Source organism: Amblyomma americanum, chromosome 5, assembly GCF_052857255.1.
Source record: "Amblyomma americanum isolate KBUSLIRL-KWMA chromosome 5, ASM5285725v1, whole genome shotgun sequence".
NCBI lineage: Eukaryota > Metazoa > Arthropoda > Arachnida > Ixodida > Ixodidae > Amblyomma > Amblyomma americanum.
Genome location: NC_135501.1, coordinates 110,247,758 through 110,261,688, shown reverse-complemented (window position 1 = coordinate 110,261,688; position 13,931 = coordinate 110,247,758). Strand labels below are relative to the sequence as shown.

At 47.1% G+C, this 13,931-nt stretch overlaps 3 non-coding genes and 1 pseudogene across 3 annotated transcripts; all 4 read left to right on the top strand.

Moving 5' to 3' along the window:
- The first annotated feature begins 4,056 nt into the window (after positions 1-4,056).
- Positions 4,057-4,128, top strand: TRNAM-CAU (transfer RNA methionine (anticodon CAU)). Its single transcript has one exon. It is a non-coding gene; the product is annotated as a tRNA-Met (tRNA).
- A 131-nt stretch (positions 4,129-4,259) lies between these two features.
- On the top strand, positions 4,260-4,332 carry TRNAM-CAU (transfer RNA methionine (anticodon CAU)). Its single transcript has one exon. It is a non-coding gene; the product is annotated as a tRNA-Met (tRNA).
- A 2,379-nt stretch (positions 4,333-6,711) lies between these two features.
- TRNAM-CAU (transfer RNA methionine (anticodon CAU)) lies at positions 6,712-6,784 on the top strand. Its single transcript has one exon. It is a non-coding gene; the product is annotated as a tRNA-Met (tRNA).
- A 4,010-nt stretch (positions 6,785-10,794) lies between these two features.
- LOC144134106 (uncharacterized) lies at positions 10,795-11,973 on the top strand (annotated as a pseudogene).
- Positions 11,974-13,931: the final 1,958 nt, after the last annotated feature.

Below are 13,931 nucleotides of genomic sequence, written 5' to 3'. Positions count from 1 at the left end.
CACACACACACACACACACACACACACACACACACACACACACACACACACACACACACACACACACACACACACACACACACACACACACACACACACACACACACACACACACACACACACACACACACACACACACACACACACACACACACACACACACACACACACACACACATATATATATATATATATATATATATATATATATATATATATAAGCATTATTTTCCTGATAATTTTCATGCATGCGTGTTCACAAACATATGTCCTCAAAATGACCTTTTGAGGACCACGAAGCCGCTGGTATGACCTGAGAACATCATTCTGCGAACGTTTTGAGGACAATCCAACCAGGGACATTATGAGGACATATTGAGGATGTTTTAGAGGCCACGAGGACGTTTGGACCATTTGAGGACGTCCTCAGGATGTTTGGTGTTGTCTGGGATCGTGCCCTTCGGGTCGTTGTGTAGTAGTGGATTTTGCTTTCGCCTGCTCTCAATGGCGACTATTTGCGTTTACGCACCTAACGTGGGCGAGGATAGGGTAGCTTTTTTGTAGAGCATTCAGCGTTTCTTACGCACAGAAAAATACCTGATATTGTTGGGAGATTTTATTTGTGTCTTGAGCGCGGCTGACAAAACCAGCACGCGGTCCCACCGCGATGAAAGCGCCGAACTTCTCCGTCACTTGATCGATAAGTTTGCATTGGAGGACGTGACTGAATGTGTGGTATACAAGCGCGGCATGATGTTCACGCACTTCCAACTAAGTAGCCATGCCCGCCTTGATAGAATATATGTATCGGTCGACCTGTCGCCAAAGTGTCACAGCTACGATGTTGTTCCTGCAACTTTCTCGGATCACTGCTTGGTGAAATGCAGTATAGGCGCGGTAAAACGTAAAAGCTCTTTCCAGTGGGACCTCTGGAAATTCAACAATAAGCTTCTGAAAGACGAAATTTACACCGGCTTTGCAGCACAGGAAATTAATAAAATAACCGTAAATGGCAATCGAGCAGTTGGAGAACAAAGGGAAAGTTGCAAACAGCAGATAAAAGTGCATGCAATAGAAAGGGCCAGCTGCATACGTTTTCAAGAAAGGTTAAGCGAGGCGCATTTGAAGTCTTTACTGGACAAGTTATTAGCTCAGGAATGCAAGGCACCGGGTGTTTTCAGTGAAGACGTCCGAAAAACCAAGCAAAAGCTAGAAACGATAGAGGAAGAGCGATATCGCGGAGCACTTGTGCGCGCGAGAGCTGAGCAATTCGCCGCAAGCGAAACACCCACAAAACGGGCGTTAGGAATGGAAAGGGCGCACGCTCGGCGAAACCATGTCGCGGAAATTCAATGGGGCGGTGCCACTGCATCTGACGATGACAACATTGCAAAGGCTTTTTTTGATTTCTATCAAGCGCTTTTCGCTTCGAGGCATGTTGACATGGGAAGATTTAAGGAGATATTTTAGGGGCCATGCCACGTATTGATGACGCAGACAGAATAAGATTAGAGCTGCCAATTAGCGAACAAAAAGTGGAACAGGCTATTGATAAATTAAACCCAGAAAAATCGCCGGGTCCTGACGGCCTGAGCGCGGCTTTTTATAAAGCTTTTAAGAAGGAACTAGCACCGCTCCTCTCAGTGGTATTTAATGAAGCTTATGTGTTGCAAGCTCTGCCTACATCATATGCATCCTCGCATACTGTGCTCGTACCAAAAACCGATCAAACAGAAAAACTCAGACAGGTAACATCTTACAGGCCCATAGCCCTCACAAATGTCGACTACAAAATTTATATGAATGTTCTTGCAGGCAGGCTACAGACCGTAATGCATAAAATTGTCGGACCTCACCAAACGTGTGGGATCAAGGGGCGTTCCATTCTTGAGAATATTCACAAGGCTAGGTGCGTGCTTGAGTGTTGTGACGCAATATATGCTCGGGTCGCAGTTCTTCAGATTGACCTTGAGAAGGCGTTTGACTGTGTGGCGCACGAATTGCTGCTTTGCATTCTACATTACATTAACGTTGGTTCTGTTATAAGAGAGAGTGTGGCCATGGCTTACCGTAACTGCACTACGAGGTTAATAGTAAACAAGACCTTGGGGGCCCCCATTAGTGTGCAGAGATCGGTACGCCAGGGCTGTCCCCTCCGCCCCCTGCTGTTTTGTATTTATATAGAAACCCTCTGCCTAAACATTATAGGAAATGAGGCTATTCATGGTTTTCGTGTACAGGCATCAGAAGTTAAGCTCTTAGCATACGCAGATGACGTTGCTGTTTTCTGCGTTAACCAAGATAGCATAAGCACGACAATCGAAGCAGTAAGGTCACCGGAAGTTTGGTGAATTGGGGCAAGTGCCTGGGATTCGGGCACGGAGAATGGCCGTCAACTCCAGCTGTTTTCGCCACCGTTTCTTGGGTGACAACACCCGTGAAATACCTAGGTGTTCCACTCGAATTTTACAGGGACACTGAGCCTTTTTGGAAAACACAGGTTGAAGAAACGCGTGAGAAAGCCGAAAAATGGAAAAGTGCTAATTTGTCTGTATTTGCAAGAGCAACTGTGTGCAATTTGTTTTTGATAAGCAAGCTCTGGTACGTGATGCAAGTACTCCACTGCTCACGGTTAAATGTGCAAAAGCTGCACCGTATTTTCGCTGTATTTATATGGGCCTCAAAATGGGAGAGGTGCAGCCGAACAAATTTGTTCAGGAGCGTCAAGATAGGGGGACTTGGTCTGGGGCACTTGGTCATACGGCAGATAGTAAACAGATTTTTGTTTCTCCGAGACGTTAAAGATCCCTTTCTACGTACCGTGTGCCAAGTCAGGCTTGGGCGTGCTGTGCCAGATTTCATTGTTGGAACGGAGACTGACTGGAAGTATTTTTGGTTTTCTTAAAGAGGTTGTGTTTAGCGTCAGGTTTTTGACGGCGAGATTTTCAAAAAATTATTGAATTGCTGTTCAGCGGAAAACATTGTACAAGGATGTATGTGACGTGTTATTGCCGGAACCAATGTACAGGGCAATATGCTCCGGAGGCCCAGGCAGAGATGTTCTGAAACGGGTGAAAAAAATGCACGTACCACCGGGAACAAAAAATTTCTTCTTCAAGCTTCACACTGGGACTCCGTCGGTAAAATCTTTCCAAGAAAAAAAGGGGTTTTACCTACCTTGGGGATCCCACTGCCTTATATGTAAACAACCAGAAACCATCGACCACGTTTTCTTTTTGCAATGCTGGGAAGGGGTATATTTTTGGGACGTCCTTCAAAGGACCATCAAAAAAGAATTACCATTGGATCCATATGGAATCCGATTCCTGCCTACAGCAAAAGAAGATGGCAAGCCGTTTGATTTAGTAATGCTCGCGGGCCTCCATAGCATATGGCGCTCCCGAATGGCAGGATTTCATTGTGACCCGGATGCGCGGCCTGCGCGATTGTATTTCCGTGAGATAATGCACAAGTTCATCGAGGTGCTGAAAACACAAGCATCTCCCCCTGAGTGGCTTTCAAAGCTCGAACCTTTGACGGAACTCAGGGAATTTTAAACTGACAAGGCCTGCCCCTCTGGGGGCTGTAGGCTACCTTTTTGTAGTTTGGGTGTCTACCCGTGTATGTTTTTTGTTGTATTCTGTCGAAGCCGGGCAATAAAAAAAAAAAGGCAGCGCGTCAGTCTCATAATCTGAAGGTCGTGAGTTCGATCCTCACCCGGGGCAAGGCGGAGTTCGTTTTTTTTTTTCATTCTCACTTAATCCACCATTGTTAACGCTATGGGACAGCGTGTGTATTGGTCGTTACTAAGCAGTTTTCCACCCTAGGCTTGGACCCTTTGCAGTACCATTTCATCCGCCTCGGTAGGCAGCGCGTCGGTCTCATAATCTGAAGGTCGTGAGTTCGATCCTCACCCGGGGCAAGGCGGCGTTCGTTTTCTTTTATTTCATTCTCACTTAATCCACCGTTGTTAACGCTGTGGGACAGCGTGTGTATTAGTCGTTACTAAGCAGTTTTCCACCCTAGACCAGGACCCTTTGCAGTACCATTTCATCCGCCTCGGTAGCGCAGTAGCAGCTCGTCAGTCTCATAATCTGAAGGTCGTGAGTTCGATCCTCACCCGGGGCAAGGCGGAGTTCGTTTTTTGTTTCATTCTCACTTAATCCACCGTTGTTAACGCTGTGGGACAGCGTGTGTATTAGTCGTTACTAAGCAGTTTTCCATCCTAGGCTTGGACCCTTTGCAGTACCATTTCATCCGCCTCGGTAGCGCAGTAGGCAGCGCGTCAGTCTCATAATCTGAAGGTCGTGAGTTCGATCCTCACCCGGGGCAAGGCGGAGCTCGTTTTTTTTTCAGTCTAACTTAATCCATCCTTGTTAACCCTGTGGGACAGCGTGTGTATTGGTCGTTACTAAGCAGTTTTCCACCCTAGGCTTGGACCCTCTGCAGCACCAATTCATCCGCCTCGGTAGCGGATGAATTCCCTCGACTTGATGATGAGAAGTGGGCTATAGTGAAGGGACCTATCACTTTGGATGAAATTCAATCAGCCATTTCTGTCCTGCAGAGCCAGAAATCTCCTGGGCCAGATGGTATTACTAGCGAATTCTATAAAACATTTTCGCCTTGCCTAGTGCCTGTTTTGATGGAAGTTTTCAAAGCATCTTATGATGTGGGTGTCCTGCCTCCCACTTTTTATTCTGGGCACACAATATTAATTCCCAAAAGCAAAGATACTAATCGGTTGAAAACTGTTGAGGGATATCGTCCAATTTCCCTTTGCAATGTTGATTACAAAATTTTTGCCAAGGTTCTTAGCAGTCGTCTGCAGCTCGTCATTATGGACTTGATAGGTCCGCATCAGGTCTGTGGTATTAGAGGCCGCAGTATTCAAACACATATCCATATTGCACGTTCAGTATTAGAGACAGTATCAGATGAGATAGGCCAAGTAGCTCTGATTCAAATTGACTTGGCTAAGGCGTTTGATAAAGTTCGGCACGATTTCTTGTTCGCGGTCTTGGAGTATGCCAATATTGGTGACGTCTTGCTCAAAGGCATAAGGCTGTGCTATAAGAACTCCTATACAAGGGTTATTGTTAATCAGGAGCTAACGAAACCAGTACCACTAGAAGCATCTGTTCGTCAAGGATGTCCACTGTCTCCATTGTTGTTTGCCCTATATCTGGTACCCCTCTGTCTCATTATAATTAACAGCGCAGCTATCCGCGGTTTCTCTCTGGCTCAATGTGAAGTTAAAGTTTTAGCTTACGCTGATGATGTCGCCCTCTTTTGTTCTGACAAAAAGAGTGTACTCGAGGCTCTAAACTTGACTAAACAGTTCTGCGATGTATCAGGCGCGGCTCTTAATTTAGAGAAATCCAAAGGCTTTTGGTTGGGTCATTGGAGAACTAGGCCAAGCCAGTTCGGTGGTATATGCTGGAACTGTAGCCCACTTGAGTACCTAGGCGTTCCGCTGCACCAAGTTCGCAACAGTACAGCCTACTGGGATTCACAAACTAACTCTACGGCGGCAAACACAGGCTTGGATGGGTAGAGAACTCTCAGTGTTTGCGAGGGCACAGGTCTGTAACATTTTTTTGTTTGCAAAGCTCGCGTATGTCCTTCAAGTCCTGCATTGTGCGAGGAGGAAGGTGCAAGCAATACATAGAATATTTGCAGCATTCGTTTGGCGCTCTCAATGGGAGCCGATGAGGCGTGACAACTTGTTCCTTCCCTTAGAGGGTGGTGGAGTGGGCCTTGTTCACCTGTTCGTGCATCAACTCGTTTCCCGTTTTTTCTTTTTCAAATCGGCAAACGACCCGTTTCTGGTAGCTGTGCTCATTAGGCGGCTTAGTTTTCATTTGCCTTACTTATTCGCACCGACTGTGCAGGCTCGTGAGGGGACTTTATGGGGATTTCTTAAGGAGGTTGCTGACACTTTCAATTTTCTCACTGTGCGCTTCTCTTTAGATTACCTGTATAGCCTCTCGAGAAAGCAGATGACCCAGGCTCTCACTGAGTCTTTGTTCCCTACACCATTGTATCGGCAGCCTTATTTGGGGTCTTTGGACATCAGTGTTCTAAAGCGTGTTAGGCGGATGTGCATTCAGGCAGCCGCTAAAACGTTCTTTTTCAAACTACACACAGCGACGCTGCCTGTCAAGACATTTCTTAATGACAAGGGGATGTTTATACCCTGGAATGTGAATTGTCGTCTGTGTAACGTGCCTGAGACAATTGATCATTGCTTCATCCTGTGCCGTGATGCCATGTTCTTTTGGGACATACTACAACGAACTCTTAAGAAGGACATTGAAATTACACCATACACTATTAGATTTCTGCCTGTAGACAAAAACTCTGTTGTGCCTTATGACGTGTTTGTGTTGATGGGACTATTCAGTCTTTGGAAAAGCCGTATGATGGACAGACATGCCGAGCCACCAAGATCGTCCAAATCTGTGTTTCGGGAACAGTGTGCGTTGGTGAGGAGTGTATATGCTGCTCGCGACGAACCTCCAAGCTGGCTGCCGTGCCTAGATGCTTGTGTGTGCCTCCCTGAATTTTGATGTTTTGATGGGGATGCAGTGGTGAGTTAGGGCTATGGGGGGCTCATATTAAGCAGCCCGGTAACATGAGACGCGAACTAGTCTGATTGAAGTTTCCTCCTTTCTACAGAAGTTCTTCCATGCAATAAAGAAAAAAAAAGCCTCGGTAGCGCAGTAGGCAGCGCGTCAGTCTCATAATCTGAAGGTCGTGAGTTCGATCCTCACCCGGGGCAAGGCGGAGTTCGTTTTTTTTTTCTCACTTAATCCACCGTTGTTAACGCTTGGGGGCGGTGTGTGTGTTGGCCGTTACTAAGTAGGCTTCCACCCTAGGCTTGGACCCTTTGCAGTATCGTTTCATCCGCCTCGGTAGCGCAGTAGATGGAAGAGATGTCTGCCGCTACGATTCAGACAGCAGAGGGCGAGGCGAAGAATGTCTTGGAGACACCGCAACAGGAGAAAATTGTTGCTAGGCGGGCGTCACAATACTTTAACCAGCTCCTCGCCAGGAAGTCGTGCCGAGGTCGGAGGGCGAGGTGAAATCCTCAGTCGTTACTGGCGCTCCTTGCATTCTTCCTGACCCTGAGAGCATGGACATGTCTTCGGGAGCGGCTAGCCTGGCGGCGGCAAAGAGCCCGCACGACGACGGCGACAACACGGCGCTTCACCAGGACGGCAATGGCGGAGACGAGCCGCCGTCCAAAGCAGCAGGTATGAGGCGACCGACCTTGAAGCCGCGGCCGAGTACTTCGGCCGAAACATGGCAGGCGGGGAAACCTCCTCCGTAGTTTCATGCCTAGAGCCCGTTTTGGTGCGTGGGGATTTTTGAGGTGTGGCGCGATGGCAGACACCATAAAATATGGCGTTTTTTTTTTCGATATGGCTATCATCCTATGTGAAGCACTACGTGTAGCCACTTTAAACGTGCTAGACCTTGGAACAAGAAGGCGACAATGCCAGCTCAGTCGCCTTCTCCTAGACAACGGTCTGCACGTAGTTGCAATTCAAGAAAATAAAATTGAAAGCCAAGAATCTACACAAAGCATGGTGTTCGTTTTCCGTGCACACTTTGATGTATGTGTGTGTCATTCTGTAGGTGCCTCGGGTGGCCGCGTACTTTTTCCTCGCAATGATCTCGGCATTACTGTGTAGTCACTTTTCTCTGGTGATAGCGGCCGTCTTTTTGTCGTTGATTTTTTGTCTGCGGCCTTGAGTTCAGAGTTATTTGTGTGTATGCACCGAGCGAAGAGTGTTTTGTGACCGCTTTGAGACTTACCTAAACTGTGACTAGGTGATGATCCTACTGGGCGATTCCAATTGCGTCTGTCAGGCTTCCGATAGCGCAAAAAGGTAATTTGTGAGAGATAAGAGTGCTGAGATCTTGAACGAATTGGTCTATGGCCATGATTTAGATGAAATTGGAAGTGTGTTTACAAATAGCACTTATACACGGTATACCTATTTTCAGGGCAATGGCCATGCCCGATTGGACAGAGTGTATGTGTCGGCAGAACTTGTTTCACTATGCACCTTGTATGAAGTCAGACCTGTGGCTTTCAGTGACCACGCTCTAGTGATTACAACCTTTAGTAGGCAGCAAAGTAAAAAGTGGTTTAATTGCCATTTATGGAACTTAAATAATAAGTTGTTGGAGGACGAAGGATTTGTTAAGGAATTAGAGCAAGAACTATAGAAGCTAATTACAGCTCAACCGTCGAGCTTCGATGCAGAGTGGGAGGAGTTTAAGCAAATTAAAAATAAGAGCGATTGAAAAAGTACGCAATTGAAATATGCCGAGAAACAAAAATAACCACAGCTTCGTGAACAGCTTAAATACCGCACGTGTATAGAAAACGCCCAACCAGGCACATGCTTTAATGAAATCAGGGATGTCAAAGAACAGCTGGAAAAAAATGGACGCTGATAAGTACACTGTGGCAGTTATTCGGGCGCGAACTGAGCAGCTATGGGCAGAGGAAACACCAACAAAGCGAGCGATATGTGATGAAAAACGATACTCGTGTCGAAAGCAAATACGACAGAGAAACACTGGGGCAGGGGTTTCGGCGGACAGTGATGTAATCAAGGAAGCAATCTGTGATCATTTCAAAAATATACTGGGTCATTCGCGAAAAGCCGAAAGGGGTTTCCATAGTGAATTGTTACCACTTATGCCGAAACTTGACGAAGAAGTCAAAACACGGCTTGAACAGGCGATTTCCGTGCAAGAAATAGAGGAGACGATAGATGCATTGCCAACCGGTAAAGCTCCTGGCCCTGACGGCCTGGGAGCAGCTTTCTACAAAGCTTTCAAAAGTGCCATAACGCGGATTCTGCAAATCATTGTCGTTGAAAGTTATGAGAAAAAACGTGTTCCGCTGTCCTTCACAACTTCGCACATAGTGCTCATTCCTAAAACCGATGACCCTGAAAAGCTGCTGATGGTGGTGTCTTATCGCCCGATAAGCTTCAACAACGTCTACTACAAGATTTTTATGAAAGTGTTGACGAAAAGATTTCAGGGTGTTACAACATCGCTTGTAGGCACGCACCAAACGTGTGGCATAAAAGGTCGAAGTATTGCTACTAACATACACGTGGCACGGTCCATACTAGAATGCTGCGACTCTTTTGATGACCAAGTGGCGATGATGCAACTAGATCTGGCAAAAGCCTTTGACCGCGTGCCTCACGATGTCCTGTTTGCCGTATTAGAGCATACAAATGTTGGTCAAATAATAATAGAGGGTGTTAGAATGGCATACGCAAATTGTACGACTCAGATTGTTGCGAACGGCGTACTCACTGACAGCCTGCAATTGCGATCTTCTGTAAGGCAGGGGTCTCCCCTGTCGCCATGGCTATTCGCGGCCTACCTTGAGCGACTTTGCTTGGCCATCCGGAATAATGAAAGCATAACGGGTTTTAGGCTACAATCAGCGCACGTAAAAATATTGCCTCATGCCGATGACATCGCTGTCTTTTGTGCAAATGCAGAAAATATTTCTGAGGTATCAAACTTAGTACACAAATTTTGTACCTGCACAGGGGCCCAGATCAACTGGGAAAAAAGCAAACGGTTCTGGCATGGTAGCTGGGATGTCACACCGGAACACTATTCTCGAATACGCTGGTCTACCACTCCAGCGTTGTATTTAGGAGTACTCCTTGACTCTTACCAGGACCCAGATTCGTACTGGCAAGACCAAGCATCGAGGGCCAAGGAAAGAAGTGATGCATGGCAAGGAAGACAATATGGATGTTTTTACGTGCCATTATATGTAACCTGTTTTTCACTGCCAAAGTGTGCTATGTGATGAATGTGCTGAGTGCTTCCCTGGCAAGCATTCAAAAACTTCATCGTGTATTTGCGGTTTCTACTTGGGCTTCGACCTGGGGAAGGACGAGTCGAACAAACTTGTTTCTTTCTGTGAAGAGAAGTTGGCTTGGCCTGGCGCACCTATTTTTGAGACAAGTTGTCTCGCATTTCATATACCTTCGGGATCAAAATGATGGCTTTCTCCGGACCGTAAAGCAAGTTCGGCTTTGTCGACCTCTCCCTGGCTTTCTTGTAGGTTTTTCTGTGAAGGTAAATGGTGCGATAAAAGGGTACCGTAAAGAAGTAGTACTCGCGTACAGAATGCTGCATGTTCGGTTTTCCATGGAGTATTTGTGTAATGTCAAGAAAAAAATTGTACGTGGACTTAGTGGACACAATACTTTCTGCACCGATATATCGTTTGCCACACAGTGCAGGCCCAGGAGCTGATGTAGTTAAAAGATCGAGTTAAGAAGATGCCAATGTTACCAACGATGAAATCCTTTTTTCTTTAAACTCCACACCACCTCCACCTCATCAGTGAAAACACGGTTTGGTAAGACTCAAAAATTTTTAACATACCGTGTCATGCAAAGGTGTGCTTTCAGGTTTTTATAGTTGATCGTGTCTGTTTTGGATGTCGAAGTCGGCAATAAAGAAAAAAGAAGTAGCGCAGTAGGCAGCGCGTCAGTCTCATGATCTGAAGGTCGCGAGTTCGATCATCACCTTAGGCAAGGCGGACTTCGTTTTTTTTTTATTTCAGTCTCACTTAATCCACCGTTGTTAACGCTGGGAACAGCGTGTGTATTGGCCGTTACTAAGCAGGCTTCCACCCTAATCTGGGACCTTTTGCAGCACCAATTCATCCGCCTCAGTAACGCAGTGGGATTCCATTTCCGGACGCCGAGGCGAACGGACGTGTGTGTCATGGGCTCCGTAGGAGCGGCTTCAGCGGCCCAGCAGGGCCGCGGTAACAGGATTTCTGGCTGTGATGACCCGGATTATCAAGTGCTTTTGCCTCAGCTACCTACAGGGCGAGTTGTTTTGAACACTTTTTTTGCATGCCAATGCGCGTGAAAGGCCATACCATGTGGAAGACTTCCGTGACACACTGGCTAGCCTAGGCCTACTGTCTGAAGTTATCGCCCTGAGGGCGTATCAGATGAGTCATGTATGGGCGGTAACCTTCAAAAACGGAGACGGCGTGCATAAGCTTTTGGCTTTGAAGGAATTGACCGTGAAGGAAAGGCGGTGCGTTGTGATAGATCCTAACAACCAAGCTTTGCGTATCAAGCTTCACTGGATGCTTCACAACGTACTGGACGATGACATACGGGCGGCGCTTTTGCCGTACGGCAGAGTGACGGACGTTCCCCTGAACGTTGGCGTGCTCAAAGTGTGCAAGACAAAGCGTCCTCGACACGCTTGGTGGCCTTAAATTTGAAGACGGGCGTGACAGTGGATGACCTGCCCCATCAGATCCGTGTTGCAGGTGAACTGGCGCTTGTTGTGGTGCCCGGTAGGGCCCCGCTATGCTTGCGCTGTCGCAATACCGGCCACATTCGACGCGACTGCCGCGTGCCACGCTGCGCACTATGCCACCGATACGGCCACGGAGAAGAGCAGTGCGTGAAGACGCATGCTTCTGTCACGCAGAAAGCTGCGAAGGTTCTAGACGTCAACGACCTGCTGCAGGATGAAGCCGAAGTTGAGGAAGCTTCGAAAGGAGCAGAGGAGAAGAGCGGCGAGGACGCGAAGTCTCCAGAAGAGAAGTCCGGAGGTGACCCCAAGGCCAGTGATTCTCCGTCTCTCACCGCTTCTGAACCGGAGCCCACTGCGACGAACACGACTACGGGTGCAATCTCTCTAAGCTCGCACGACGGAAGAAGTGCTACGGATAAAGCTGAGGCAATGGACGCCAGCGAGACAGGCACAAGTGGTGCGGTGGTGAAGAGAACTCATGACGAGTTAGCTACCCAGGATGGACAACCGAGCGAGCCGAACAACGATGAACCCCCGCCAAAGACGCCGGGTGTGCGTCGACCGACGCTGCGCCCGCAACCGAAAATCCCGCCGGATAGGCGTTCGGCGGTGACGCCCACTTAGCACACAAACTTGGTGTCGTCGAAGGTGCCGGGCTACTACGGATTCGAAATGGTCGGAATCACTTAAGCTACGAGCGACACATTCGACGTACGGCTGAAGACGTTACTGGACTTCTTTTTTGTATGTCATGTTATTTTTCACCTTAGAAGTGATAGAAAAGTGTCAGTCATGTTTCTAATGACTTCATTGGTATCATGCTGCTTGATTCAAAATGGCAAATAGCTTAAATTCTTCGCTACGCATAGCGACAATCAATGTTAGGGGCTTTGCTGCAAGGCGACGGCAATACCAGCTTAGTCGCCTTTGCATGGAGAATGAGCTAGATCTAATTGCGGTACAAGAAACAAAGGTGGAAAAACAAGAGCAGACTGATCTTATGGTGTCACCTTTCACAACGATTTATAATGTTTGGGTATGCCATGCCGCTGGAAAATCTGCTGGCTGTGCTGTATTGATACGCAAAAGTGTGGGGATTATTGAGGAAATGATTACTGTGTCTGAAAATGGTCGCCTCATCGTCTTGGATTTTTCGTTGTCGGGAGAAAAGTGGCGTCTGGTGTGTGTCTATGCCCCGAACTATGTCAGTGAGAGATGTATTTTCTTTGAACACCTTAATCAGTATCTGCCTTGTGAAAGACATCTTATTCTGCTGGGAGACTTTAATTGCGTTTGCTTTTCTGAGGATAGATCTAGAGTAGCATACGTACGTGATAGGAGCGCCGAGTTACTTAGCTCCTTGGTGGTGGACTATAACTTGGAGGATGTGGGTCACACAATAACAAGCGGCGGGCGGCCGCAGTTCACTCACACCCAACAAGGTAGTCAAGCAAGGCTTGACAGAGTTTACGTGTCCCTCGCTCTAATTCCCCTTTGCAATAGTTACAACGTTATACCTGTTTCATTCTCTGATCACAGCCTTGTGAGTTTCAACATTGGCAATAAGCAAAAGCAGCCACGATTTAACTGGCACCTGTGGAAGTTGAACGCTAAATTGCTCAATGATGAACCTTTTGTTGAAGCAGTTGAGGAAAAACTAGGGCGGCTAGTGAATGATCAGCAAGAAAACTATTCGACTGCCTGGGAACAATTCAAAAATGAAGTTAAAATGGCAGCGATTGAAAGAGCAAGCATCAAGCGTCGAAATGAGATGAAGAATGAAAAAGATCTTCAGCGCCAACTAGAATACTTGCTAAACGCAGTGATTTTGGAGCCTAAAAAAGTGGCAGACGAAATAAAAAAAACCAAAAGTGAACATGAGTTGAGAGACAATGAAAGATATAAGGCAGCTATGACTCGTGCCCGGGGCCAACGATGATGGCTTGGGGAAGCACCGAATAAACGCTCTCTTAGTGACGAGAAAAGGTATGCATCAAAAAATGAAATCAAACAGATCCGCTATAAGAACGAGGTGACGGGCGAGCAGAAAAAGATAGAGCAGGCGTTCGTGGAATATTATCGCGAGTTGTTTAGCAACGTTACTCGTGCAAGTGACACTTTCATTACTGAATTCATGACTTATCTGCCAAAGATAGCACACGATGTCAGAGACAGCCTTGAGGAAGAGATAAGTGTTCGCGAAATCGAGGCCGCTATCGGCGAATTGCCGGTAGGAAAGTCCCCGGGACAAGACGGCTTGGGAGCCACATTTTACAAGGTTTTCGCCCATCAACTGGCATGTGTGTTACACCGCGTTATCAATGGGGCGTATAAAACAAGGCAAGTGCCACCGTCCTTCAGGGCTGCTCATGTCGTTTTGATCCCTAAGACGGATGATCGTGACAAGCTGCTGTCAGTAGGTTCATACAGGCCTATCGGCCTTACGAACACCGATTACAAAGTGTTTATGAAAGTGCTCGCGAAGCGGCTGCAAAGGGTGATCAAGCACTTAGTTGGGCCGCATCAAACATGTGGCATCAAAGGGCGAACGATTTTCACGAACACTCATGTAGCAAGAAATG